This window comes from Helicoverpa armigera, chromosome 15, assembly GCF_030705265.1.
Source record: "Helicoverpa armigera isolate CAAS_96S chromosome 15, ASM3070526v1, whole genome shotgun sequence".
In the NCBI taxonomy this organism is placed as follows: domain Eukaryota; kingdom Metazoa; phylum Arthropoda; class Insecta; order Lepidoptera; family Noctuidae; genus Helicoverpa; species Helicoverpa armigera.
This window is the reverse complement of record NC_087134.1, coordinates 5,219,432-5,244,267: the sequence shown is the minus strand read 5'-3', so window position 1 is coordinate 5,244,267 and position 24,836 is coordinate 5,219,432. Positions and strand designations below refer to the sequence as shown.

At 36.5% G+C, this 24,836-nt stretch overlaps 1 protein-coding gene across 4 annotated transcripts in view; it reads left to right on the top strand.

The window, feature by feature from the left end:
- LOC110370558 (diuretic hormone receptor) overlaps positions 1–24,836 on the top strand; it is a 167,572-nt gene that overhangs the window by 114,460 nt on the left and 28,276 nt on the right. The window lies entirely within an intron of this gene.

The window sequence follows — 24,836 nt, the reverse complement described above, 5'->3', positions numbered from 1 at the left end:
GTAGAAGGTACCTACTTGGAGCGTAGATTTTGATTTCATTTTTACCCCGATGCGCAAGAAGATTTATAAATCACACTTGAAAACCATTTCTTAGTTTAGAATGGGAATTCAAGTACGTATTTACTTTTGGAGACACTTCTTTGCAGTAACTAAACCATATGTGGATAGGCAGTATTTTATAAGAATCTCTGCCCACAACCTGCAGCGACAAAATCTCTTCTTTGTATGAAATACCCAGAAACTTCTTAGTAGACTACTAGTAGGCAAGAGATACAAATATTGTTTGATGAAAGCAATAGAAGAATATAAGTACGCAAAGACAGAACACCTCTTACGCAAAGGTATTTCTAGAAAACATCCACCATTTACTTTTCACAAATATCGTTCAAAACTTTCAAGCTTTGCCCTTTACTCCAACTCTTTAAATTAAAATCATAAAACGATCAGTGGACCATCTAGAAGAAAGATTTCTCATAATGAACTCTGCAAAGTTACGGTAAAAGTAGTAAATAAAGTTTTTACTGTTGTTAATTGAGCGTGACTGGAAGTTTCCATCGATGAGAATAATATCGAAGTTTGACTGCGACTTATAATAACGGAACTTTTCAACTTTATAGTACTTGTTCAGGTGTGGGTTCGAGTGAATTTGGACCGAGAATCGTGAATTCGAAGAGGTGTTAAAAAGTGGGATTTAAGGGTTTTATTAATAGAAACGCTATTTGCGTTCTTCTTAAGGGTGACATTTATTTTTAATCCTCAGAGCATTTAATTGACTCTCTATGTGAAAATTCTGTCAATTTACAAGCGAAGAGAGGTGGGGGCGTATCAAGGAAACATTGAAAGCTCATGCATTTTTTATCACATCGTTAATGCACACGACGAAATAATCAAATACAGGCATAAACTCAACGTTCACATAAAAAAATTAATTATCTAAGGTAACATCTAACCCTCGCTATGTTTATACATAATATATTCACATAGATACCGAATGTATACCTACTTCTACCGACCTGATTGCTAACCAGCCACAGTTTAAGAAAAATTGTTTACATATCGAAAATGGATAACAACTTCCACGATTTTTGCCTGTCTAACTAATAATGTGTTTTACTATATTTAATAACGCTTTGTAATGTATTAAATAAAAGAGATTATTATTCTTAATCCTGCTTGGTTTCAGATCAAAGGCTTTTTCATTCTGAAATCTGTTTGCGTATAACGTTAAAAATACCTCTTTGTAAACAAAGAAGCACATTATAAGGTACTTACTGGATGGACTTACTTTAACTAATCCAGATTACTTTCTCGTAGAAAAATCCTTTGGAGATTGTTTGTTTTATCCCTCCGAAAATATACACGAGAGAATACAATAATTTAAAACGCTAAGATGACCATCAGTGTCTATTAGCTTCAAAATTCTTACCATGAAATTAAACTTATTTTTAACCGACTTCCCAAAAAGGAGAATTTGCATGTTTGTATTTTTCTTTTCACTCCAATTACGTGAACTGCGAGTTTCATCAACATTACCTGTTCTTACAAAAATAAAGCCAGCACCACCTTTTCTTAGAATGAGAAAAGGTATCCCCAGAGTAATAGATTACTAAGAGAGAATGAACGCTAGGCGCCGGAACCAGATTAAAAAAACCGGCCAAGTGCGAGTCGGACTCGTGCACGAAGGGTTCCGTAAATTACAGTTAAATCAACCTATCTCAAAAACTATAAGAGATACTTTGATCAAACCAAAAATCGTTGAAAGAGTTAATTAGCATGCATCACCTCTATTTTTTTTAGAATTTTATACCCCGTAGTTATAAAAATAGAGGGGGGGGGACATACTTTTTACGACTTTGAGAGCTGATATCTCAAAAACCGTTCACTTTAAGAAAAATGTTTTTTAGAAAACTTTATATCATTTTAAAAGACCTTTCCATTGATACCCCACACGGGTATGTACATCGAAAAAAAAAATTTCATCCCTCAGTTACATGTATGGGGGGCCCCACCCCCAATTCTTTTTTTTACTATTTAGTGTCATATTTTTGTAGCGGTTCATACAACACATATTCCCATCAAATTTCATCACTGTAGTACTTATAGTTTCCGAGTAAATCGGCTGTGACAGACGGACAGACGGACAGACGGACAGACGGACATGACGAAACTATAAGGGTTCCGTTTTTGCCATTTTGGCTACGGAACCCTAAAAACTAGTACATTGTAACAAACCATTCTTTAGTATAGTCAGACTGAATAGATGGCCAGATTGCTTGTCACGTAAATCATCAACCAGTAACGGGCTGGTTCATAAAGTCACGATATCAAGGAATTCAAATCGGAAGCTAAGTTAGGGCATGATAGTTCAAGGGTCTAATCGACGAACCGATTTTTTTGCAAAGTACGGGAATATTCTATCTATAGCCGTAGAATTTCAATGTCAAACACTTTTCCGACGAATTTTAGTCTAGACGAGAACGAACTTACGAAATATAGGTCGAATCTTTGTTTTTGTAACTGTTAAAGATGTGTGTGTTTGTGATAGTTATAGCAATAATTCAAATTCTAATTGTTCCTACCATAAATTGGTCTTCTCTTTTATTTCATGAGCAACACACCTGCTTTCCTACAAACTACCAAAGCGTTTCATGCGTGTAATTACTCCGATAGCTGGTCAAACACATAGGTAATGCTTTCAGCTAGAAACAGACACTACGTGCTACTGCTGACCCGTTTGAGACCTCACAAAGAGCTGTATTAGCTACGGGGAATAAGTGTTCAGTAGGCACACGAACTCATCCTTTGATAGTCCTGGACATTCACAATCACTAGTATCGCACTCCATAAGAATAAAAATTAAGGTCCTGTACATATAACAAAAAAATAATAACAAAAAACCACTGACCATTATTTATTTATTTTAATATGTTATGTTGTAGCAAATATTTTTTAAGTACTTCATATTAAAATATATGTAGGTGTACATTTTTCAATAGTAGTATTTAGTAATTTTTACCAAAGTTAACCAAACAAAAACTAAAACACCGAGTCAACATCAAAGCAGTTAAAGGGATATTCGTACAAAATAAAAATAAAAACATTTTCATGAAAACTGCTTGATTGCTGGCGCAAAATAAAGACCATAGGCAATCAATGCCTTCCACACCCAAGGGAAACTTCATACAATCGATGTGTTTCTAACTCTTTTATAACTGCAATCATTACCGTACTTAAAACTTTTACCGTACCTTTACTTCGGAAAAGCGTAAAAGTTTACTTTCCCTAAATGAATTCAATCAATCTCTTTCAACTTGGCTCAAACATATTATGCATTGAAACTGCGAATGAATGAGCGTCAACAGCTGCCGTTGTCATGAAAAAGTTCCGCACATTTTTTTCTTATAAAAACTTGTTGTTTTAAGAATTTTCTTGTCAAAATGTCTCATAACTTACTGTAATATGTTTTTAAGTTAAAGCTATAAAAAAAAACTGAAGAATGCATGAACTATAATATGCATGTTAGTTTATTTCTAAAGCTGATCTGTCGATGTTTATTTCTAAACGTAGATTCTTAATCAGACACAATTTAGGTACAGGTGCTAAATAAATACTTTAGCACTGCCTCTGTACTTATGTATTTATAAGCAGAACCTAACTTTGTTTAACTTACGATAGAGCCACAAAGTCTGGCCAGTTTAAATATTTGTAATCCAGAAACAATGTGTGTGAAGTCAGCGTTTACGTTAAATTATATTCTCACATATTATACTAACATTGCCCTTTTGTGTAGCACAACAGAAATTCAGTTTAATAATAAAATAACATTCTAGTTCTAGGAGTAAGTTTAATTGATTTTAAAGGGGATTTTATTTTATGACATATCAGAATCAAAAATAAAATTCTGCATCAGTATCTACTGAGAAATTGTCTTTGAACTTGAGAGAAAACCTTGCAAATAAATCCTTAGTTTCCAAAACATCTGTTACAAACAATCGACACTTATTAAATATCACAGCCTGAAAATTGAATAATTCCCCAATAAATAAATAAAAGCACAAACTCTTTACAGCACTCACAAACTTCCATTTCACTGCCGCAAAAACACTTAAACTTAATTTAATATTCAAACAATAATTAATAACATAAGGTAGTACGATGTTAAGTGAGACGAAATTCAATTAAGTTCATTGATACCGAGCAAACTTTATCAATCTATTGATCAGAGTAATTAAATTGGCTGGGTAGTGTCGTGACATGCCCTACTAAGGGCGAACGACGCCGACGTATTATAGGGGATGTAGATAGACGGTAGTTGTACGTGCTAAGTAGGTCGAACTGATTTCTGCGTATTTATAGGCTGAGCTTTAAGAATTTATGAGAGAAAGTGTACGTCGGGTGCAGGCTGACGGTTTTCTATAAGCAGCTAGCATTAATTCCACTTTAAAGACAATAGGTATCAATGTTCATAATTTGATTCGTCCAGAGCAGTTGTGCAGTCTCTAGAATCACAGATAAAACCAATTCAGTCGCTATTGTTTTGTTTTTATGGGGCTATAAAAAAAAAATATAAAAAAGATTTTTTCCGTAAAATGTTTACATATTTTTTTCAAGCTGCAACGAGCCTGACGATACAGTCAAGCTGGGGTTAACTACTCAGAACTTAAGAGGTCAGGCATCGCAGACTAAGTCGTATATCCTTCACTTCTCCACTCGACGCGCAACGAGTGTTTTGCATAATTTAAACTTTCAAGGAGCCGAGAGAGACGCCCATTAGTACAATCTTAGCATTCCAGCGTTTTTTGTGTCCTGAAACTTTCATCCTTTGTTTTGAAACTTCAGGCGCGACGCGACTGATTTATTTGAAGAGTTCTTTGCCCAACGGCTTATGCGTCGGTCTAGAATTTTAGCATAAAAGTGTTTTAGAAATGCAGTTTTTTCTTTGCTTAAAAATCCAGACTTTAATATGGCCGTAAAATGAGGCAGATAGCGAGGAAGGTTGTTGCCCTGCAATTATACAATACGACCTTCAAACTTATCTAGAATGGATATTTCATCTTAAACAACGTTTATAAGGGGCATCAGCTTTTTTTAACTTGAACTAAGTTTCTGAAAAAATAAAAGGTATGTATGTATTTGTGTTTATTCTAGTTTTTAACGTTATTAATAATGGAGCAAGGAGTCTAGACACCTCATGTCGCTGCGGGCACCCACACTCGTATTTAACAAGCGCCACTAAAATATAAAATATATCATACTGGCATATATGCCAACAGCAGAAACCCACGCCTTTATTAAATAATATTCTAAAAGCGCCCACTAGAAATTCACTTTGAACTCGACTAAACAAAACACTTTCTAGTATATTGTTGTGGAATTTAATGTTCTGTTTTGTGAAAATGTGGTGATCGCAACACTTGATTCTATTAAAATTATTGTTGCATTATTGTTGCTGAAAATCCTTCCATTGCAATATTATTACATTTTATGCGGTGCTTACTTAATGTAGAAAGTATGTACTATCACTAAACGCTAGTATATAAGATCGGATTGCGACAGCTTTAGTCGATATCGACATGAAAGAGAAAAAAATCAACATGCGGGTTTAATTACATCATACAATAGGTATTTCTTTTAAAATCCAGAAAGAAAATTAGAAGAGAACTTTTAAAACTAAAATAAAAACATGACTTTGTAATTAAATAAAAACATGACTAAATCATTTCAAAGCAATTCCGATGAAACATTCAAATAACTATTGGAAAGTGTGCAATTTGATAATAACAGGCCGATAGCAACTCGTTACGATACATTCAGTCAATGTATTGATGCCTAGCACTAATTTGTAGGTGAACGTTGAATAAAAACTGATTGAATGTAATACGGTAGTTTTCAACGAGTCAAATTCATCACTATTATTGAACTGTCAAAAACGGTTAGTCTCAATGTAATATGTATAAAGCACAAGCTTGTGACGTCACAGGTTTTTCACGTCAAACTGTATACTTATTTAGCTTATACTAGCTTCTGCCAGCGGTTTCACCCGCATCCCGTGGGAACTACTTCCCGTACCGGGATAAAAAGTAGCCTATAGCCTTATATATAAATGGGCTATCTAACACTGAAAGAATTTTTCAAATCGGTCGAATAGTTCTTGAGATTAGCGCGTTCAAACAAACAAACAAAGTTTTCCTCTTTATGATATTAGTATGATAGTAGATAAAAAAATGAAATCAATTATTCCATCAATACGATAAATGAAAGTACCATTATTTTAAAATGCTTTCAATTGTTAGCCATTAATATATCGCTTTAATCAGTTTTCATGAAATTCACATACATGTTCCTTTTCATACAGCAGATATTTTATTTTTGAGTGACCTTTTCAATTGAAATAACTGGACGTGTTTTTGGAATTTATAGTTTGGTTTGAAACGTCAGTATCCTGTTTTGGGTTTTACTATGAAAATGTATTTCAGGCTTTAAAGGGCAGGTAATCAAAAGCTTTTGAATATAAATAGCAATGACCAAATAAAAGTATAAATAAAATGGATTCGTTGTGTGAAAATTATTGTTAAAGTTTTCGCTTAAATTATTGGAATAAGTTGTAAAAAACTATGTAGATAAGAATCATAAATGTGCTCTTAATTTTATTGCAAACCGGAATTAAACACATCCTTACTAATATTATAAATCGGAAAGTGAGTTTGTTTGTTTGTTTGTTTGTTCCGCTTTCACGCCGTAACTACTGAACCGATTGCTTTGAAATTTTGCAGACGTAAAGTTAGAAGTCCGGATTAAATAATAGGGTACTTTTTATCCCGAAAAAAAAATAGATATTCCCGAGCGAAAACAAAAATATTGTTTGCTTGATGGATGGATTGTAGATGGCGCTGTGTGTCGTTTAAAACAAGGTAATATATTGCAAACGAATATAAACATGTAAATTTAGAAGCTAAATGATACGATAATTAATCCCTATGCTCTATGTAGCGTGTTCCCGGGTTTCCAGTGCCCAAAATCTGCATGTTTTTGCTCCACAAAGGAAAACGTATAATATAGTGTACCATTCAGTTTTGGTTTAACAACTAATCGTATCCAGCGTTACATCGCGCTTCTTAGATTTTTCCGTGGGAATGAGAAGTTTTCTTATAGTTGTGATTTACACCGCAGTATAACCGAATTCCACGCGGGCGAAGCCGCGGGCGGAAAGCTAGTTTTTTATACAGGGGATAATACATAATATAGAGACTATAAACCAGCTAGTTTTTCCGCACCTAGTTCAAAAGTTTGGACTAGGCAATAAATTACATTATCTGTCAGAGGCACAAGTGCCGTTTGTGTTCATAACTATGACAAAAAAAAACAGGTGAACGGAATATGACAAATACTTCAACTCCGAGTATATTTTTGTGAAATTCGTTTTGTTAGCAAAAAAAAACACAAAAGATTTCATGTCGCTTTGTAAAATGTTCTGTTTTTATTGAGACATTTATTTTGATGTATATTAAGTTTTATTTTGCAATTTCTACAATAACCATCTTTGTGGAAGCTAGAAAACCTATTATTTCATCAATTTAAAGGAATGACATTTTTCTTCTCAATGAAGATCTTTTTCATAATCCTATAATGAATGCACTGTTATTACATTTATCACATAGGTTTGCCCCTTTATATTTTTCCTATTCCACACTTTGGCACACAGAAATACCTATATATGCAAAAGTAAATTGGTTTCTAGTTACCAATTTACTCTTGCATCAAAATATTTCAAACCATTGATAGCCAATCGTACATATTGTATGCTAGCAATGCAATTTAAATCATTCCGGTTTCATACGTAGGTAACAGTAATTTGCGTAATCGATAGAATACGTGTAATCGTCCCTCTATTATATGAATGTGGTTATAAACGTCCAACACTGCTGTTGTTAAACAGAAACAAAAGAAGGCTTTGTATAATAGTACTTTTGTGTTCAGCTTTATTGTTTTATTAACCTGAAAGGCTATATAGCCTAAACGTTCCTATTATGACCAAAGTGTTTATGGGTACCGTCTTATTTTGTACTAGATCATCTGCTTAGCGTTTTCCCATCTATGTTGGGGTCGGCTTCCAGTCTAGCCGGATGCAGCTGAGTACCAGTGTTTTACAAGAAGCGACTGTCTGATCCCCTCAACCCAGTTACCCGGGGAACCAAACCCACACACATATTAAAGAGGTTGGTTGGTTGGTTCTTTACCCACTAGGCCAACAAGATATTTCAACTTCGTAATATTAGTCATAATATGTTCCTGAATAGCCGAAATTACGCCCAAGCGATCAGCAAATTTTTACTCAAAATTGACGTCATTACTAATCGGATTATTAGTTAAGCTACGACGTAGGCTTTGCGTAGCCGTTTGCTAAGAAACTTATAGAAATGAAATTATTTTGTACTGTACCTTTTGTACCTGCATCACTTTTTTGGCCTCGAGTCTGATGAACTTGCATAAAATTTATGCATATTTATGTATATTTAATATATATACTTCCCTGCCGATTTCGGCTATGGTGACTGCTTTCAGTTATCATTGAGAGAAGAGCTAGGATGATCAGCTCTTCTATGCGCCCTTTGATGGCTGCAGTACCCTATTTTATGTGTAAACGTGCGCGAGCATTGGCTGCACGTTAGGATACCGTCCACGTAGTTATAATGAATGGCTACTGGTGTTTTAGCCTTAAGAGCATCACGCTTCGCATCCAGTGCGGATTTCCTTTGCTCTTCAAAATCTTTGATCGCATTTTTAAGTAGGCCTCTCCATTCACGGCGGCAAATGGCTTTTGTCTCCCAGTTCTGAGGATCAATGTTGCACCTGTTCATGTGTCTTTTCTGAACATCCTTGAAGCGTAAGAACTGGCCACCTTGTTTCCGTCTGCCGTTCTGGAGTTCAGAAAAGAAGATGCGCTTGGCCACCCTATCATCATCCATGCGTAAAACATGACCGCACCATCTGAGCTGTCGCCGCATCAGGTACGCTTCTATACCGCAGACATTCGCGCGTCGTAGCACTTCGGTATTTCTAATCCGATCCGACCATTTGATTTTCAGAATGTCTCTTATGCACTTTAGATGAAATCGGTCCAGCGCCCGTATATGTTTCCGATAGAGGACCCATGTTTCAGCCGAGTATAAAAGATTTGGGAGGACTATGGCCTTGTAAACGGAGATTTTTGTCGAAAGCTTCAAATCATGTGTGTGTAAGACCTTGGCTCGTAATTTACCGAAAGCAGCTGATGCAGCGCCAATGCGATGGTTTATTTCGGCATCAAGGTCACACTTGGATGTAATTGTGCTGCCCAGATATTTGAAGGTATTCACTTGCTTCAGTTCAGTATCGCCAATGATTACCTTGATAGGTTCTGTACCTCCTTGAGAGTCGCTTGCCATTACCTCAGTTTTCTTAACACTGATTTTTAGACCGAAACGACAACAGACTTCCTGAAGGTTAGTCATCAGGTTCTGGAGCTCTTGTGCAGAGTTGGTAACAAAACACAGATCATCAGCGTACATGATCTCCGTTATAAGAGCATGAGATACTTTAGTATATGCTTTTAATCTGGCCAGGTTGAAAAGTCCCCCATCAGTCCTGAAACGTATTTTGATTCCAGCAGAAGTTTGTTTGAGTGCTTCACTGACAACGACAGAAAAGTAGAGAGCAAACAGTGTTGGCGCAAGCACACAACCTTGTTTGACCCCACAGGTGACAGGAAAGAACTCTGACTGGTCACCATTATAGGTAACACAGCAGGTCATCTCGTCGTGCAGAAGGCGAATCATTCTCACAAACTTCTCAGGACAACCTAATTTTGCCAGTAAAGTCCAGAGGGCTTCCCTCGGCACGCAGTCAAAAGCTTTTCTAAGTCCACGAAGCACATACACAAAGGTTGGCCTTGTTCTCGGCTTTTTCCTGGAGTTGCCTGATGGAAAAGATGGCTTCGCCGGTGCCCTGTTAGGTCGAAACCCAAACTGAGTTTCTGGCAATATGGCTTCGGAGACTGGTAAAAGCCGGTTGAGAAGAACTCTGGCAAATATCTTCCCAGGGACAGAGAGGAGCGATATACCCCGGTAGGAGTTGCAGTCGGAACGGTCTCCTTTGTTTTATACAGTGTCTGTATACGGGATATTTTAAATTCAGGTGGTATTGTTTCCTCGTTCCAAATGCGATCAAAATTTGCCAGATGTAAGTATGAAGTTGCTCCCCTCCGTATTTCAGCAGTTCTCCGGCGATGTTGTCAACGCCAACTGCTTTTATTTTCTGCTCTTTGATGGCTTGAACAACTTCAGCAAAGTTAGTGGTTCAGCAAGCGACTCATTCGGCGGCAGAGGATGGATACGCCTTATATGCTCAAGATCTGCTGATCGATCTACATTGAGCAGGTGGTTAAAGTGCTCTGCCCAACGATCAAGTATATCCTGCTTAGCAGTGAGCTTTTGGGAACCATCTAGGGATCTTAACGGAGTGCAGTTTTTTATGGAAACGCCAATCAACTTACGCATTTCTTCATAGAAAGCGCCTAGTTGGTGGGTATCTGCAAGCCACTGTATCTTTTTTGCCTTTTCAAGCCACCATCTATCTTTCATCTTCCTCGTTAATTTCCTTAAGGAATCACCACAACTTCGGACTTCTTGACTGGATTTATGATTTCCTTCATTACGCTTTATGAGTACACGATGCTGTTTGAATGCTTCAGTTAGGGCCCTATCATTCTGGTCAAACCAGTCCTCGTTGTTTCGTTTTTTGTATCCTATGGTTTCCGTAGCCACAGCCAGTACGGTGGATGAGATCTATTTCCATTTTGATATTAAGTCACCTTGCTGGGCATCAAACACATCTAGCGCATCTGTTAGGCCTTTCTGGTATTTTTCTTGAAGATCTTTACAATCCAGTCGATCTAAGTTGAGAGATATTGGTTTAGCCCTGCAGGGTCTTCGTGGTTCACGAAGGCGGAGTCTCAACTTAGTTACCAAAAGCCTGTGGTCTGTCCAGCAGTGCGCGCCGCGCATAACGCGTGTGATATGCACCTGGGAGATGTCCCTTCGTCGCGTTATCGCGTAATCGAGGAGGTGCCAGTGTTTAGAACGCGGGTGCATCCAGGTGGTTTTGAATTTGTCGCGAAGCCTAAACAGAGTGTTTGTGATGGTGAGGTCGAATTGGGCACAGAGTGTGAGTAGTAATTGTCCATTACTATTCATATTGCCCACACCATTATTTCCAATCACGCCCGGCCACGACTCAGAGTCTCTGCCAACCCTCGCGTTGAAATCGCCTAGCAGCAGTATTTGTTCGCTTGAACGTATGCTGGTAAGGCATTGGCAAAGTTCTTCATAAAACTGATCTTTGACACTGTCCTCGTTACTCATTGTTGGTGCGTATACGCTTATCACATTCAGGAAGTTGTCGTTTGGTAGGTGAAGGCGTAATGTGATAATGCGGTCCGAGATGTATTGTGGACATTCTGGCAGCTTTTTTACGATGGTGGATTTAATGGCAAACCCTACGCCAGCTAACCTTCGTTCACTTTGGGGTCTTCCTTTCCAGAAGAATGTATAACCACCGCCGATTTCTTCAAGTTCGCCTTGGTCAGCTAAGCGTGTTTCGCTTAAAGCTGCCACGTCTACATTGTATCGAGCAAGTTCACGTGCTACGACAGCAGTTTTACGCTCCGGGCAAAGGTTTCCGTCATTATCGATTAATGTACGCACGTTCCATGCGCCAAATGTCATAAATGATGTTTTTATCTTATTTTTCTTGTTACGTCGACCGCGAGTAATGGGGTGCCTAAGCAGCCGCGGTTGCTACTCCCCCAATTTGACGGGACAAGCATTTTTTTAGGACACCTTTTCTAGCCCCCTCCCCGGCTGAGCGGGGGAAGCAGTGCCTCCCTAAATAGGGCTGCTTCATCACCTAAGGTGCTGCCCAATCCGCACTGTTGTCCCAAGTGCAGTGCAGAAACGACCACTCTCCTTAGGCTGCCATACGTGCAGGCTTCAGACAAAGCCGGGTGTGCACCACCACCCAACCTCTCTACTTCAGCCCATCGCCGCAGGTCTTTTATCAGGATCCAGTAACCAGAAGCAGTCAGTTGCGCGTGAAATATTTAAGTGCGTAAGTGTTTGCGCAGACACAGACGCACTCTCTCGTCCTCCACCCACTATTCCCAGTGGAACGGAGAACCGCCACGACTGGAGAAGGTTTCGGATGCAGTGAATGGCCGACGAGCACTTTTGACCTCTGTCGTCGCCCTAAGCCTATCACAAGACTTCACTGCCCCGCCGAATCCGCCACTACCGGTTGCCTATCAGCGTTGGTGTGCCATCTTCGCCGGAGCAGATTCTACGTATAAAGCGGGAGGTATCCGCTACCGACGGCGCTCGCCGCCGTGCTCGACACTGTGCACGACACTGTGGCGCCCTCCAGCGGACACGCCAGGTACCTATTTAATATAGACTAGAGGGAGACCAAGGAAACGCTGGAGGGAAGACTTGGACAGCTTCCTCTCGGACTGGCCTCAAGCAGCGATGGATAAAGAAAAGTGGAAGGCTTTGGGGGAGGCCTTTGCCCAGCAGTGGGACAGCATAGGCTAATTAAAAAAAAAAAAAAAAAAAAAATATAGACTACCTATTAACCTCTAAGGGATCTATCAGACTGTGAGCGGTCACGCGGTCGAGCGTTCTGCGTTCGAGCTCTAGTACAAGTACAACTACTTCTACTTGACCGACGCGGTCCGAATGCCTCCAGTGTGAGAATACCTATCCTATATATAATTCTATAGGTATGCGTTTAAACAATAACTTGGTATCGGATACATTTAACGGTTCTATCATAAATAAAGCAGTTACTCCGACGTCGGTAGGAGATAACGGCACCTGTCATTTACCGACATAGCTCCGACTTTAGTGCATCCGACGTTTGCTAGCACTAAAGGATTTTTAATGTTTCCACCGCAATGGTTATTTATTATGTAATGTAATAAACGTCACTGTAGGAGCCTGATTTTATTACTTTAATCACATATTTACAAGTATTTTAATTAGGGTAGAAAAGTCTTTGAATGATTGTTAAAAAAAGTTTTCATGCGTCGATTTATACAGCAAAAAACAATCGTGACAATATTAAAGTTTAAGATTTTTAAACATCCCCAAAGTGAATATAAAAACAACTCCTTTATTATCTCATTAAAATTTCAAATGAAACTTTCCTTGTTACCGTTGTAATCTGGCGCGGGGATGGCCTAAGGGAAAGAAAACATCCAAATTGTACCCTGGAAAACACTTGGGAGCACCTTAATTAAAACATAAAATATTCCGGAATGAAGCATTAAATTATTATTTGTTAGAAAGTAGGTCTGCTCTGTAAGCAGACAAACTGTTTCACAAGACTTATAAAAAAAGAAAAACTAGAAACAATAATTGTCTCTTATTTTGAAAAAAGAATGACAGTGAAAAAAAAGGTTCAATAACTTGTCACCAAGATTGCAACTGGCAACATACATAATCAAACTGTATTCTATATTCAAACATATTGCGACATTCCTCGGATTGACCAGATGGGTCCAATAGTTCTTGTACAATATTCCCTCTCAATCCCAAGGTTTGCAAGCAGTTATCAAATAAATCAATTCCAGTTGGTCTCCAATTTAACCGTCAATGGGATTGGACGAACTTGTTCAAAGATAATTTCGAATTCTATGCGATGTCTCGAACATCAGTTATAATTTTAATGGTTTCCTGATTGCAATTTCTTGGGAATTATGAAAGCCAGCATGAAATTGGGATCGTATAGATTAGCACAATACTGTTAATTATGAGTTCGGAATGAATCTTGGAAAATCAAATTACACTGCGTGGCAATTATTTTGGGGCAGTGGGGTAAATATTTTAGCGGTTATTTTTTTACTTATAGTGTCAAGATTTTTTTCGCAACCAGTTTTATAATAGGTAGTAGATTGTATAACAACACAAGCCCAGTGCAACTATACTAGGTGAAAATACCAACAGATAGCAGAGTATTAGTAATAATGACAAACACACAATCTGAGCGTTATCAGCCACTTGAGTTTGACTCACTTGATATTGATGTTAACAAATGTTACAGATGTCTGCGCACTTAGGACTTAGGCCGTGATTACAAGGAATTAATTCGGGAGCAACTACTTATAAATGCTAAGTAAATGCACTCAAGAGCATGTAGGTCATAAAAGTATGCAATTATGTAAAAGTATACAATTATGTACTGAAATGAAACAACAGAATTCGCGAATTATACCCCACTATTACCATTTGTCCCACCAATAAAAGTAGAGGCTATTATATTTAGCCGATCTGCACGCGGATCACGTAAAAAAATATGAGTCCTCGTCTCATAGGTCCGGAGGTCTGGATCATCTGGAAAATAGCTGACAGCATTATAATAGAATACTTAACATTTCTTGTTTATTTATATTATAATAAATATTCATATTAGATAGGCACATTATTTATCTTTCACCAAACGGTTCTTTTTCAATGTAATTTTTTATTTCCCTTTTTCCTGACGCTACCTTGGAACTTTCATTTTTTGCGCTAGCATTGTACCACTTTGAAATAAAACGTGAAAATCTATGACACAAAAGGAGCACCTAAAAAAGTTGGCCGAATTTTTTGCACGCTGCGGCTTCGTGTGTGCGGCCAAAAAATACACAGTACTGAAAATACCATTTCAGTGCACGCTAGTACAAATGTTGCTCAAGAAAATATAGGTGTTCCATCACAGGATATCCTTTAACCTTTACCTGTAGGAAATCCCGTAATTCCTGGTAGCAGGGAATATCGCTGCAAAGTTTGAAAGGTTTTAAATAAAATTTTGTCAAACGAACATTACTGTCCACTGAATGCAATATCAATAAAACTTTGAAACTTAAATTGTGTCCCTATCTAGCTCATAAATGCAAAAATCTGAGGGCACGGCAGTGCCCCAGCCAAGACTCGAGCAAAGCGGGCACGGCCGTACCATCTTTTCTCGAAGCGTTTCGCGGCTATTTCAGCCCCCTGTATCTTCCATGTGAACAAAGCTAGGAGTTTAGGTTTTCGATGACCAAGAGCAAGTATTAAAACAAGCTCAGTCCCAAAATTACAAGAAATTTGAATAAATAGTTTACGAGTTATGAGCGATCAAAGTTACACCATTTTGTCACTGACTCACTCACTGACCGATCATCAAAAGTCTAAGGTACTTCTAGCAAACTTAGAACCTTCAAATTTGGCACCAAGATAGGTTATTGGCTACATATAAAGGGAAAATTATAAAAACCTTAAAACTTAATAAAAAAATAGGAAACAAATTTATATTTGCGGTTTTTCAAGAACATTGTGTATGAATTTTGACTGCATTGATAACTTTGTTATTTATTTATGTACAAAATGTTACTATTTGTTTTATTGTTACGTAGTGTGGTATATTGTTATTATGTATTAAATATACATACATATGAATAAAAAAGCTAGGTTAAAATAAAATGAATAATGATAAAATCTTTCATATTAATGCAGTGCGATAAATACTGCATGCTCGCTCGATAGATGGCGTTGTCCTGGTCTAAATCGCGCTACGGTTTTTAGTTTAAAAAAAACAAATAATTTCATGTGATAGCGCCATCTACCTCTGAAATAAATCTCTTTTATTCTAAAAGATATTCGATTAAAAAATTCGACAATTTCGAAATTGTTTAATTTATTAAAAAAAAAAATGTTGTTTACGTGCTAGTTTAGGTCTACATATTTAGTTTGTTATATATTTAGTTAGTTGCATGTAAGTTAATTTAATTTGTTATATACTTAGAGAAGAAGGAGACCTACAAAAAATAAATTAGATCCCACCAAAAACATTGAATGTAAAAAAAGCCAATCCTCTACGCAATTCCTCCACCGTAAAAAGTTTTGAGATCGCATAGAAGCCAAGTCCTGTTCAACTTTATTTGTAATAATAAATCAATATTTTGTGACTATATCAATAGTTTTGTTCACATTACAATAATATTGTCTTGGCCATGAGCACAAGTTAATAGTCGCTCCCTGAAATAATGTGTAAATACCATTGAATTGATACATTCTATATGGACATGATTTTACGATTGGACTGATTGGAATTTGAGATCACCATGGACCAAACATGCGCCATAGTAAATGTGCAGTTCATGATTTTGGATGATACTGACTGTCGGTCATTTAGTAACAATTGAAAAAACTAAAACCGGCCAAGTGCGAGTCGGACTCGTGCACGAAGGGTTCCGTAAATTACAGTTAAATCAACCTATCTCAAAAACTATAAGAGATACTTTGATCAAACCAAAAATCGTTGAAAGAGTTAATTAGCATGCATCACCTCTATTTTTTTTAGAATTTTATACCCCGTAGTTATAAAAATAGAGGGGGGGGGACATACTTTTTACGACTTTGAGAGCTGATATCTCAAAAACCGTTCACTTTAAGAAAAATGTTTTTTAGAAAACTTTATATCATTTTAAAAGACCTTTCCATTGATACCCCACACGGGTATGTACATCGAAAAAAAAAATTTCATCCCTCAGTTACATGTATGGGGGGCCCCACCCCCAATTCTTTTTTTTACTATTTAGTGTCATATTTTTGTAGCGGTTCATACAACACATATTCCCATCAAATTTCATCACTGTAGTACTTATAGTTTCCGAGTAAATCGGCTGTGACAGACGGACAGACGGACAGACGGACAGACGGACATGACGAAACTATAAGGGTTCCGTTTTTGCCATTTTGGCTACGGAACCCTAAAAGTATTTAATTCTGTGATATTAAACTTCATGATTGACTTTCACCTCTCCAAGATATGCTGTATTATATTTGTAGTTTATTGTGCTCATGGCCAAGTCAATATTATTGTAAAGTGAATGAAACTATTGATATGGTCACAAAATATTGATTTATTATTACAAATAAAGTTGAACAGGACTTGGCTTCTATGCGATCTCAAAACTTTTTACGGTGGAGGAATTGCGTAGAGGATTGGCTTTTTTTACATTCAATGTTTTTGGTGGGATATTGCTTATTCTCAAATAATAATAAAATCCAGAAGCAAATGTTAATCCTTCCATTAAATATTTGCTTTCGCAGCAAACTTTAATACCGACTTAATGTGCCATCCGGGTTCCAGTTTATGTCTAAACGAGACAGTTATTATAACTTTAACTTAATAACGTTATAAATTGAAACGGTTTCTACAAACACATTATGGGGAGTGGTTTGCTGACTCTAGCATCTTTAGGACTGTACCAATAATATAAATGCGAATGTCTGTCTGTTTGTTTGTTACGGTATTTAAGGAAAAACGGCTTAAAACTTTTGCTACTCTAATCTTATAATCATCATCATTTTCCCAGCTCTTTCCCGTATATTGGAATGGGCTTCCAGTCTATCTGAATGCAACTCTAATCATGTAATTTAAATAGCTGTAGGTACAGTAAACTATAGTATTTTATGTACATCACATACATAGAACGGTTTCCAAAAAATATGATTTTTCGGATCATGGGCAGTGCATTGGCACTATTGATTTCAACTGCAAGAATGATTCGTCTATGTTGATGACTTGCTAACTGGTCGTATGGACTTAGTGCAGAAAAAGTTCCCTTGGAAAGCAGGGAAAGCAAGTAAAGCCACGAGTAAAAGCTAGTCTTTATGTCTGTTTTGAAACCGCTATGCAGTCTTCTGTCAGCTGTATGTTTGGTATATTAATCTTTATCGTTTTCCGTTTAGTGGGCGCTTCGCTCGGATAATGTGCGTTATCGCGAAGACGATAATGGAAGTGAACGTTATGGATTGTGCTAGTTGATGTACCTATTGACTTCCTTAATGTATATTGTGAGTGTTATTTGTTTGATCGTAAATGGGAATTTGTTGTTACGAAAATTAATACTAATTGTTGAGATTTAGATTCCAAATATTAAGCGAGATTTAGAATTTCTTTAAATGAAGAATTGGATCATTGAACATCCTTGGCAGTCGTTACGGGTAGTCAGAAGTCAGTAAGTCTGACACCAGTCTAACCAAGAGGCATTGGGTTGCCCGGGTAACTGGTTTGAGGAGGTCAGATAGGGCAGTCGCTTCTTGTAAAGCACTGGTACTCAGCTTCATCCGGTTAGAATGGAAGCCGACCCCGACATAGTTGGAAAAAAGGCTCGGAGGATGATGATGATGCCTGGCAATAGAAAATCTTGTAATCGATAATGACGTCTGCAAATTGAAATGAACTCAGTCTTCGTTATGGTGCAAAATAAAATGAAAATATAATTAAACAATAACGAAATAAAACTCAACATAATACAATTGAAAAATAAATTAAATTCCCATGATGCTTTACATCTGTATGCAATTTCAATACCATGAATATTCACGAGGAAAAACGCCTCGCTCCACGCGTTCACTTTAACACCATGGAGAAATAAATTACAAGCAGAGATGTCATAACGCAAAATCGCTTAAGAAAGCAGTGACGCCAAATTGCGGGTGTTCCGGGGAATAGGAACGTTACTAGCTCTATACTCATACGCCTTCTTTGGAACCCGTATTTATTTTTAAACGAAATCACTGCTCAATTAAGACCAATCTATGACAGATGTGTCAAGGAACCGGAACATCTCGTCACTTTATTAGTAACTGATCGTCTTAATCACGCCTACCGTAGGTATGTTACTTGACCTACCTGCGTCATGTCATCTCCGTTCGACTTTCCTTCCTGCGTGATTCAAACGCATGGAATCGTGCAGAATCGGCCAGCATCGGCGGTTCCGAACGATAGTCAAAATGAAACAAACGTCACGGGACGCTCCGATTACGCCTCAATACGCGCCAAACGACTTCCCATTTTATCCCTATTGTTACCACCGTCACTTTTACATTTCGCGCTCGTTTTCAATTCTATTTATGACTGCAAGTTCGGTTTTTTGGTAAATATTGTGGAAGAGTGCAAAAAAATTACTACAACTGTATTGAAAGTCATGAAATACATGGATTTGTGTTCTCGTGTTTGGACGCCTGGTAAAAATGTCTTCTATTTTCTTTGAATGTAGACAAGAGTTTTAGGAGGTTGTTAAGATGTTACAACCATTGACCCCAAGTCACTAACTACCCAGGAAGCGCATTAAGATTCTGGCGCTATGCCGAGATAATTGCTAAAAAGAAAAGGAAATAAGCAGCATAAATAAATAATCATTAACAGACCCGAGATTTGGTGTTGGCAAGTGCTCGAGTTTTTGCTCATCATTACCATAAAACAAATAATCGAAATAAAAAATAGACCAAGTAGGTTAAGGACTTTTTTATTTATTTGCAGATACTAAAACACAGGAACCTACAATAAATAAAATAGCTACAGGCTTCAAGACTGAAATCTAAGGAATTCGGACCCAAAGGCAATTTGGTTTATCGCGCGTAATACTTGTAGTAGTAGGGATTTATTACTCCCCAAGGTTCTAACGATGTACAGTCGAGTACACACGCAGCCACTCGAGAAAACCTGCGATCAAACTGTGCTCGACTGTACTGTGAACAAGCGTGTGATAAATCAGATCATATCAACATCAAACAAGATAATGACTACACGACCTACACGTATTTGTTTTTTTTTACCAAGGAGTGTCAAATATGCATAAAACCAATAAAAGTGTGAAATATTTCCATTGTTTGCAGCTTCGAGAATAACGCAATTTCCTTATAAATTGACGGAAACAAGTTCACGTCGGCCGTCTTCGCTGTGAATTAGTTATTGTTGGGATCATATCTTGTATTCCCTTTGTTGCGAAATCGCGCTAACAAATTGTCTCTAGAGGAACGAAATCTTTTTAATATTTGATCGTTTCGAGTAGCCGTGACGTCACGGGCTGTACTTGTGTAGCGTTGGTTCTCAAACATCCCATTTATTGTCTCATTATTATGTCCGTACCTACTTCAATACTTATGTATTTGTTTGATTGTACGATTGTAAAGGCTCCGAAACTAAAGAATCTAGCATAGACTATTATATCCGAGTAAGGGTGGGGGGCGGGGGGTTTTCCCATAGAAAAGTGTTAGTTTTTTTTTTAGCATAACGATGTGTGTATATGTATAGAACTATTTGGTTCTTAAACCTTTTTGATGATGCTATTTGATCTGTACGATTGCCAATCATGAGCGTTTCGTTGTGAACGCGAAATGAATTTCGAGGCTACAAAGGCCTTGCAAATTGCCATTACAAAGCTATATAAATACATGAATGTAATACCCTTTTTTATTTGGTCGGGTATTATTTTTTTAGCTGTTTTTGTAGTATTTTTATAGTGTTATTGCACCTTATTACTTATTTTACGATGTTTGCTATTAAATCGGCTTGTTGCCGCTAAGAAATGGTAAACAAGTGACATAATTACTAGCTTTACAATGAGTAGTAGTTTTCGAAAGTTTGATATTCCGCTTTTCACGGAAAATCATGAGTTGAAATTGACCATTTTCCAATTGTTAAGTAATTTCTTCTTGGTTTTGACATCAACCCAACTAATTTTCCAAAGATATTCTGCAAAGCTGAATCATTGCGAAGTCAAAGACCTACATCTTCTATTCTATACCTTCGATCTCCCATAAAACATTATTAAATTAAAAACGAAAACGCTCAAGAAAAAACTAATTTAATTCCACAAATATTATACGAGAGCCGTGTCCCTGTAGAGCTATAGAAAATGAAAAACTTCGGTAGTATGTTAAATGGATTTTTTCGCAGTCCCTCGGGCATCATTTTAATGGTTAACGAAACGTTGATTTTTAACCGGTACCTATTCGAATAACGTGCGTATTTTTATTAAAAATAGAGTACCGTTATAATTTTTTACAATATTGAAAGGCCACCCGTTGCGGATTGTTATTTACTCGTTTTTTGTGTAAATGGAAACTTTTCTCGTTAAAATAACAACCGTGGGAGTACACGGATTGAATATTTCACTCATACTACCAATGTATTGGCTACATACAGTTGATTAACTTTTGCCATAGTTTTCGGAGTACACATAAAATGTTCTGTTTTTTTAATGTAAGTCTATTGCTGTCAATTTATTCAAAAACAAAAGGCACATGTTGAAAATACAAAAACATTTCAGGTTTTTTATTGTGTTCGCCTATCAGTTCAGTCAAGCAACTGATGTTAGATATAAGTAATCATATGTAGGTACCTACCTACTTACTTTTACATTTCAACAGAGTAAGTACTTAATTTACCGTATTCTTATAAATACATAGCCAGGCTATTGGAATCAGAATTGCCTATCCTCAATTGCAATTTCCTTTTATAATTAAACAAACAGAACATTTAGTCATTTTATATTCACAAAGACTTGTAATTGGTAATGTACTTAATTGGTATTGAAATTCCTTAGAATTTTCTTGTCAAAATATCAGAATTTTAATTAATGCACGCTTCTGAAGCACTAATTAAAATATTGCCAATCAATGTGATCCAGAATGTAATCAAAAATTTTCTATACCTGTAGTAGAATTACATTTTTTTGTATTAAAAACTCTGACTATTAAATTAACAATTTGACAGCATTTTAGTGATATTGGTTCAAACGTACAAAAATTAAAAAGACAAGTTGCTCTTATTTTAACAAACAACTGCTCAAATAATTAATTAGCTAAAACTGTTCTACAAATCGGTAAAGTGCCAGTCGGACTTGCATATGAAGGGTTCCGTACTACTTCAGTATTTGTTATTACCACAAATATACGTCATCTGTGAACATTTCAACTGTCTAGCTATCACTGTTCCTAAGATACAGCCTGGTGACAGACCGACAGATGGAAGGACGGACGGACAGACAGACAGCGAAGTGTTAGTAATAGGGTCTTGTTTTGGGTAACGGAACCTTAAAAAGAGATATTTAAATAATGGTCATTCTTACGATATAGACAACAAGTTTACCTCAATCTAAACACCATTAAAAGTCCGTAAGAATTTTATACTAACCACAAATTAACAACAGCAGTTCATAAACTCATTTCACTCTTTATAGACTGGTTGATTTATGTAAAGTCTCACGTTACATTGTTATCAGGCTACAAACAAATACGTATCAATCAATCTAGCGTATCACTTGCTGGAATTAAAAATTAATCACTGGGTGTGGTCATTGAACTCTAAAAATAAAGCCGACTCATGCCCTATATAATGTCATTTGTCATGAAGAAATTGGAGTACCTAATGTATCATGTTTTAAAGCACCTGAAAACATCAAAATAGTAAACTTGAGTACCTAAACTTAGATAGAGATACATTGAGAATCACAAATGATAAATTATTTCACCATCTAGGTATAAAATATAATGCTCTTAATTAAACTATATGGATAGACGAATATGTACACTTTATCACCCTACTTTTGTTTTACACATACGTCCTACTTCCTACCAATATTATAAATCTGAAAGTTTGTGAGAAATGAGAAAAAGAGTTTTATTCTTTCACTGTTATTTGATTAAAATTTTGCATGTAGATAACACATAGGCCTACCTAACACACGGGATACCCTGGATTAACACATAGGCTGTTTTAGCTAGTATTTTACATTTTAACCCAAAATACAATCTTATTTCATAAAGTAAGTTTCATAATAATTGCTCCTCTCGCTGCTTCGACCGCAACATCGCGACAGCCAATTATTAATTGAATTTCGCTACCAATCTAGCGCGAGCTATCCATTAATAGCGAGCTAACCTAACCTATTTCCAATTATAGATGAATATTATATATATTCCCATGTAAAGTAAATATCAATAACCAAATATATGTAGGTAAATCATGTAGATTTATAAATGCATGATTAATATCAATATTGCAAATTCAACATCAGTTTGTGAATTCTACTTATTAATATTTCGTGTATTCAATAGGTAAATATAGAGAGTACAATTTTGATATACGTAACTAAAATTACTAATGAAAGCGAGTGAATGAATCAAAGGTAGGAAACTGGCTGTAATTCTCTGCTAGCTGCTAATCTGGCTAAAAGCTGACTAATCTCCTTGTTTGACAACAAAACTCCTTGTATAAGAAAATACAATTTTGATGTCCGATACCCTTTTTATCGCCCACTGCTGGGCACAGGCCTCTTCTCACACGGAGAAGGATTGAGCATTAATCGCCACGCTTGTTTATAGTCCAGGTTTCCTCGAAATGTTTTCCTTCACCTTTTTATCAGCCATTGGTGTCTAAGGTGTACTTAGAACACCGCACACTCATACATGAGAGGTTGGTGTTTACCCACTAGGCCACCACGAATTTTGATATACCTAACTAAAATTACCAGTAGGAGCAAGTGAATAAATCAAAAGGGAGGAAACTAGCTAAAATATATACGTAAGTGACTGTCGTCCAAGGCGCGTATAAATTAGATTTACGTCGCCAATATCGTTCACCTCAGTCGGGTCGTTCCGGTTCGTCCCGTTCCATTGCTGCCAGCCAAATTACACAGTTCTGTGAAATGCTTTTAACCTTGTTTAACTTTTAACGTCCATTATATCTGTGGACTGTATAGGAATAAAGGTACAATATAATTATACATGAAATATCTATTTTAGAATATAAAATGGAAATTCTATGGGATGCACTAATAGGGTTTAGTGGGTGAGTGGAAATGAAAGCTATTTGTTGGAGTTAAGGTTTAAAATTTAAATGTCATCAGGTTCTATATTGACATTTTCAGGGTATTTACATTTGTTACATATACAGAAACGATGCAACAATATAATGAACTTGGTTATTGCGTAACTTTTCCATGTTATGAGTGACCATTAAAGTCATTTATGTAGTGTAGGTTTCAAGTTTTCTTTGCTACACATTTTTGAAAACATGTAGATATGGTTAAATCTATTTTTGATTGGTAAAAAGCCATTTTAAATCTATTTACATAGCTATGTTGATTAATCATAGATTCCAGTATAATAGTGTGTTTACTATTTATAGAAACAACGATAAAATTCACAAGTGTTACTAAATATAAAATTAACCAAGTTCCAATAGTAATATGATTACCTACACGCTACCTATTCACTATCTATGATAATAATTACACTATTATGACTAGGTTATCGTCTGTCGGTTAATGAACAGCGCTCTTTATTTGGATTTAGTTAAAGCGGATTAAACGTACTCCTACATTTGCACAGTATTAATCACATATCAACTATTTATGCATATAAATAAAAGTTTAATTACTTCTAGTTTCCAAAAATAATATGCACCTACGTCTGTCTTAGTCAATGAGTAAATAATTATTTAGCACCAAATTCAAAATTTAACGAATAATAAACGGTACCAGTAGTACAATGACATACATTTATCACCTATCCACTAATAAAACTCCTAATCAATCACCAATTATACCCAAGAACATCTTTGACAATACTTCTATAAGATTCGTGTGCAACAAACAGGACGAGCTCATCAAAACCAATTCAATAAAACAAAAAGCTGTAACTACTTGACAACCAGATCCTAGAAATAGACTATAGGTACTATATTTAACATACTTAACCTTTTTTTTCTTGACGTCTCAATAGAGGATTTATAATTACCTACAACACTAGACAAAGGCAAACATGCCTATTAATTGACCATAACGCTTAGAATCCGCATTCCTGCATAGCTTGTTAGACTTTATTTTTAAACATTACCTACGCATAAAAGGTATTCCAGTTTGGTATCCCAAATAAAGGTGGACCTGTAGCCAAGAGCACCTAATTACTTTTGGCCGATGTGACGAT